Genomic DNA, 6,523 nt, shown 5'->3' on the forward strand with positions numbered 1-6,523 from the left:
CTCAACAAGTTCTTATGGATATTGGTGGTAAATGGGAAAAGAAGTGTTATATCCTCGTTGTATGTTTTTGGAGAGGGGATAGTACTGAATGATGGAAATACCAGCCTGCCATTGTTGCGAAGACACCAATGTCTGGACAGGACACCACAAAGACCTTAATCAAGAGGATTTCTTTTTTCTTTGTAGAAATTCGTGTAAGGGAAGGGATGTTGACTGCATGCCACTTTTTGTGGCTGTTGCTTTTTAAGGATGCTGAATGGTGAAACTCTGTCTTTCTTGATTCCTGTCTAAAGATGGGCATGAGCCACTGGTTTGGTCGACAGCCACACAGCTGATCTGCAGTTCAGTGTCCCACTTTGTCCGGCGGGTGCCCAGTCAGAAGCAGCGCCTGGGGGAGGTCGGGCAGGGACGCCAGGGCACTACCTCCAGTAAATGAACCATGTCGAACTGCTGATCCGGTGGGCCGTGCCTATCTATTCCTTACTACCTTTGATAAAGTTCCCCTGCAGCTGTACTGCTGTACCCTCAGTTCCTAAGCTCTGTGATGTTTCTGGTCCTTCTGCACAACCTGTTTTAAACTGCCATGCCTGTGTTGTTGAAGTACAGGATTGGCGGTTGCCCAAGATGTGACTTTTTAATTCATTGTTGCAACTGCTACTGCTGTGCTATTGGTAATAATGTTGACTTTCATAAGCCGAAGACTCAAAACTGCATAGTCGTGTCTTTTTCACAGCTAATAGCTGTGTGTGAGAACTTTGAATGTACTGTAGTCCTGAGCCACGCTGATGTTTAGAGTGTTATACTGGGACTTGAAAGATGTAGGTTCAGGTCTGTTGAGTGACCTTAGTGGGAAATAATGACTTTATGTTACTTGCAGTCTGTCAGCTCAAGCAAAGTTTCAGAGCTGCTGGCAGGATAAAAAAATGCTGCTTGGAGCTTTTTGGAAGATATGGGGGATATGAGCATAATTAAATAAAAATGTCTTTCCATAGAATGAGATATTAAGATTTAGTGCTTTGTAGATCTACTTAATGCTGCAACTTTAAATTTTGCTTTGCTCCTAATCACCACATGATCATGTCCAAAAATGTCACATGCATGTTGGCAACTGAGTAAGACGTGGCTTTTTGGATCTCCAGTCCAGAAAGGAAAAAAAGTTACTCTTTTGAACTCAAACATCAGTCTCTTCACTGAGAGGATCTTCCCCAGAGAAGTCTGATCACTGCAGACTAGAATTGTGATCAACAAGGACCAGCAAAACTATCCATAACCTCTCTCTGGGCAGATTTCCACCAGTGCTTTCTGTTTGCAGATTACATTCCAAGTCATGTCACAGAAATCTAAGGTGAACAACACATTTGTTCTAATTGTCTTTAATATTGGCATGATTTTCATATTTTTCTATGCAAAAGTCAGTGAGCTTTGTGATGGCCCATTAAAAAAAATTAAAAGATTACAAAATGAGATCCCGATTCATAACAAATTGAAATACTTCCCTGTATGGTGTGATTATGGCCTTTGTGTGGTGTAGTGCAGTGGTTCTTAACGTGGGCGATAATGCCCCCCAGGGGGTGATTTCATTTTTCAGGGGGGCGGTAGAACGAAAAGGGGCAGCGTGGGAGCGGCGGAACAGAAGGGGGGCGGTAGGGGGGCGCTGGAGCAAGCCAAACCTGTGAAGATGGCTGCAGCCTTTTTACAGTGTGCATGAATATATATTTTCCTCCCAGTTTAATTTAGTTTCAGACTTTTTGTCTTGAAATTTTTAGTTCCTGCATTTGTTTTTATGCCCTTTTTATATTTCTTTTTGCGTCTTAAAAGTCAGTTGCCACTAAATCATTAAATGTTACTTTTTGGGGGGCATTTCATTTTCTTGGAATTTAATTTTGTTTTCAGGGGTTATTGGATTTAAGTGTCTTAAATCAATCAATCAATCAATCAATCAATCAATCATCACCGTGGGGAGGGGGGCGATGATAACGTCCTCAATGGCTCAAGGGGGCGTTTCTTTCAAAAAGGTTAAGAACCACTGGTGTAGTGGATACATTAATGGACCAGGACTCAGGAGACCTGGGATTAAATCCCTGCTTGGCCATGGAAACTCATGGTGTGTGTGTGTGTGTGTGTAAAACTGGTAAAACCACTCCTTAAATATCTCATTTACCTTAAAAGCCCTATTAGGGTCACTATAAGTTGATTCTGACTTGATGGCACATAGCATACACATGGTGTGATAACCAGATAAAAAAGGAGAATAGACAATAGGATTGGCTGCCTCTATGAAGCATAGTTATAGAAATGAGGTTTGAGGTCTATCCAAGAGTAGGAAAATGTCTTTTCTGGGCTGTCTTTCAGAAGATTTGGCTGGTATGGCTCCTGACTCAGCTGACTGGAATATCTAGGACTCATAATCTAACAAATAACTTTTCTGTTATGGAGCTCTTTAACAACAACAACAACAACAACTTAAGCAGCTGGAAAAATAAACCAGTACATGGACAACACCTGAGAAATATTGATGGAAAACATGATCATAATTCAACATGGGCAAGGCTAAAACTGGGGACCCTTAACAAAGAAAATGAAGGCTTAATTCTTGCTACACAAGAACATGCACTCCAAACCAATGTGATGAAAGCTAAGATCCAAGGAATTAGTGCTAACAGCAAATGTCAACCTTGCTGTGACAACCCCAGACCTACTGGAGTATGCCACACTTTAACAAAGCTGCCACCAACCATTCCCTATAAGGAGTCACACAGACCAGGAATGGATTTTAACAAATAAAAGAACAAGGTTTATTTAAATAACAAACAAGGTAAATAAAAAGATCAAGTAAATAAGATACTGTAACGTGGCTTAGTCTCAATCATATACATATAACAGTTTGGTTCACACAGAACCCTTTAAAGTAAAGCACAGACCCTGAACCTATCAGTTCTGGCTACCCACATAGAAACCTGAACCTATCAGGTAGGTACTAACTGACACACAGTTGTACTCAGTCTGACACACAGACTCCAACTCCTCACTCTCCACACAAGCTCCAAGTATATATACAGTACAGCTCCTCCCCCTGATGTCCCGCCTTCCACTCCCCATAGGATGGAACTTTCCCTCCAAACCCATGACAGACAGGTACCATCAGTGCTGTATGTAACGCTTGCCAAGAAAAAGATGAAACTGTGTCACACCTCATCTGTGAATGTCCAAAGATTGCACAGATTACAAAGTTAGACATGATAGAGTGGCAAAGTTGGTACACTGGTCATGATACAAAAAATATAACTTGCCCTTCTCCAAGAATCCATGGGGACATCAGGTAGAGAAGGTGTCAGAAAATTACAAAGTCAAGATCTTGTGGGATTTCTGGATCCAAACTGATAGACACCTTGAACATAACACACTAGACATAGTAGCAATAGAACAAAGAAATGTCTGGATCATAGACATTGCAATTCCAGGGGATGCCAGAGCTGAAAATAAAGAATCGGAAAAACTAACAAAGTACAGAGACCTGGAAATCAAAACATCTTGCCTCTGGAAGAAACACACTTCAGTGGTCCCTGCAGTCATTGGGGCTTTGGGAAGAATATCAAGAAATTTCACACAGTACTATAAGCAGTTGCAGATCTCAGAAGTCACACCATCAGAGCTACAAAAAACAGCAATATTAGGAACAGCATACATACTACATCGATATTTAACAGATACTTAGGTTTTTGCTTAAATCTTGGATCTATTATATAATACCAGTCAATGTTTTTATAATTTTGACTGTGCCTGGAATTTTTGATGAACAACAACAACAACAATGCACTCTACATCAGAGTGCATCTTAATAAAATCATTAACATGCAAACATGCAACACATTTAACCACAACTTAATATTATATATATTTACAGATATATATGAACCTGTACATCAGCAGAAAACTCCTCTAAATAAGCAATGACCAAAAGAATGACTGACACTGCTAAAATCCAGCTAAAAGGTTCAAATAAATTACCGTATTTTTCGCTCCATAAGACGCACCTTTCCATAAGACGCACCAATTTTTTAGGAGAAGAAAACAGGAAAATATAATCTGTTTTCTTTGCTCCATAAGACGCACAGACTTTCCACACCCCTGTTTTGTGGGAAAAAAGTGAGTCTTATGGTGCAAAAAATACAGTATATCTGTCATTGACCTCTCCCTACACCCAACAGCTACAGTATGGCTCCAAGTTGAACATATGGTTTTCAAACCTTGTCTAAATTTGTCCAACTCTGGTTCCATACAAAGGAGTTGCGGGAGAGAATTCCACAGCTTTAGAGCCAAGTGGGAAACTGCCAGAAGGCTGGAATTTGCCACATTCATCTAAAGTCCAGAACCTGTGGACTGAGTCGTCTTAAGAGGAATATGCCATGCCACTAGCTCTGTTAAATTATTAGAACAGGAAGAATGTAGAGCTTTAAATGTCAGGGCAAGGATTTTAAAATGTGTCCTTGACCTGATAGGCGGCAGCCAAAGCAATGCCCTACGGTGATGGGAAATATGGGAGTAACATGATTAAGTTGGATCTTTCTTCCTAATAGTCTATAGAGGCCTCAAAATGGGTATTGAATGATTAGTGAATATTAAGGAACAGACTACCACAATGTTGAAAAAGCTGGTTCCAATTGTCATGAACACAGAAATTTTACTTTTTCTTTGGATCCAAAGCATTGATGTTCAATAATAAATTGTTAGAATGTGGTTCATAGGATATCAACCTGAGATGTTTATAAGTCTGCAGTGGGTGCATTTTCTGTTGGGTTACTTAATAATTTTTATCTAGTATTTGACCCTACAGAAGAAGGTCCAGTTGGAAATGGATATCTCTCAGCTGATTCTTCGTTTTCAATTTCCACCTTGGAAATTTTTACTTACATTATAGATTAGGATGCTTCAACATCCAATCAGCCAGGGTGATTGCAAAGCTTTTATGTTTCTCCCCCTCCCCGACTCTTCAATAGCCAACCTGATGAAGTAACCAACCTGCAGGACTCAAAAGCTCCTCCATGATGTTTCAGTGGTCCAGTCATGGTGTCAGTCAGCCTTGTGGTTGGATTTTGCACAAGGAGGGTCACACATCTTATTACCTTTACTTTTCTCTCTTTTTTGTTACACTTTGAATAAGTAGATGAGTTGAGAAAAGCAGAAAATGTACGTGTTGCTTCACTGATCATGCTATTTTGAAAGATTTAGGTAGCACTCTAATAACACTTGTCTGGTCTTAGAGAGGAATTACATTTTCTGAGAATTCCTGGTGGCTGTTATCCAACTTTGTATTTCTGGAGTGTTCTGAAAGTTGTCATATATGAAAAATATGCTCTATTTTTTTCCTCAATAGGTTTACATTTTACATTATTACCTTAGTGGTTTGAATCACCTCATTCCATGTTGTCTTTATTCTCCAAACAGAACTTGGAGAAGAAGGACAAGCGCTCTCCTTAATTGTCTTCCTTTACCTACCTCTGTTCTTTGCTGTTCATGGCCACATCTTTGCTGCTTGGACAGCAGGCTTTTAGGCTGGTTGGAGAGGACCAATTGCTGCTCAGCTGTGACTAGGCTTAGGGGATTGAAATAAGAAAGGCAGGCAGAGGTTGAAAAAGAAAATGGATGAGACCACGAAAGGCAAGGAGTAAAGGAGGCACAGGAGGGGTGAAAAGTGGAACTGACAGTGCCATGTGAAGTGAGTTTTAAAAGACAGTCAGAATGGATTGGCAGATAAGTGGTAGATGGAATTGGTAGAGCAATTGGGAAACAAGACCAAAGATGGTAGTGGAGGAGGGTAGGTATACCTGTGCACTAGAGGATTGTGGGAGGAACACCTAGCCCCTGATGGGGGTCCCGCAGGGCACCCCAAAACATTGAAGAGCTCTCTTGGCCTCTGGCAGGACTGGGACTGTGCAGCCCTGTACTGAGTGGGAGGTGCAGCCAGGGGATCACAATGACTTGGGGGGGGGGTTAAGAGGACAGAAGGGGGTAAGAGTTGCAAGGGCCTTTCCAACTCATACTTTGCAGGGAAAATACCATGTCATAAAAGTGGTTTTCCTAGGTGGAGACTCATCCATTACACTATGTGTGTGTTGTTGATCCCTATGATTTCCCCAAATGTGAGGAATTCAATTGCATAATTTAACTTAATGGGAGATTGCCCTAGTGATTTCCCTGTTTTTTTTTATTAGATTCCTTTTCATCTCTTTTTCTCCTCATCAGGACCTATTGTAAAGATAGCAAGTACTGGTGATGTCTTGTATTGCTTTCTTCCTCTTTTTCTCCCCTGTAGTAAAGGAGCAGGGCAAAAGGAATCACCAATATCAAGAGCCAGGGGGCTACTTTGATTCCTTTCACCCTCTTTCTTTGTTAGAGAGAGAAAGAGGGGGATGGCCATCTGAAACCCACTGCATTTCCAAAGGTAGTGCAGGTGAGGGGATTGCTTTTCCCCAATATGGTATGGGGAACTGTGTTTTGCAAGATGATGTCTTCTATGGACAAT

At 40.9% G+C, this 6,523-nt stretch overlaps 1 non-coding gene across 1 annotated transcript; it reads left to right on the plus strand.

Moving 5' to 3' along the window:
• Nucleotides 1-6,033: 6,033 nt before the first annotated feature.
• Nucleotides 6,034-6,197, plus strand: LOC140703573 (U1 spliceosomal RNA). Its single transcript, XR_012082897.2, has one exon. It is a non-coding gene; the product is annotated as a U1 spliceosomal RNA (small nuclear RNA).
• Nucleotides 6,198-6,523: the final 326 nt, after the last annotated feature.

Source organism: Pogona vitticeps, chromosome 1, assembly GCF_051106095.1.
Source record: "Pogona vitticeps strain Pit_001003342236 chromosome 1, PviZW2.1, whole genome shotgun sequence".
Taxonomy (NCBI): domain Eukaryota; kingdom Metazoa; phylum Chordata; class Lepidosauria; order Squamata; family Agamidae; genus Pogona; species Pogona vitticeps.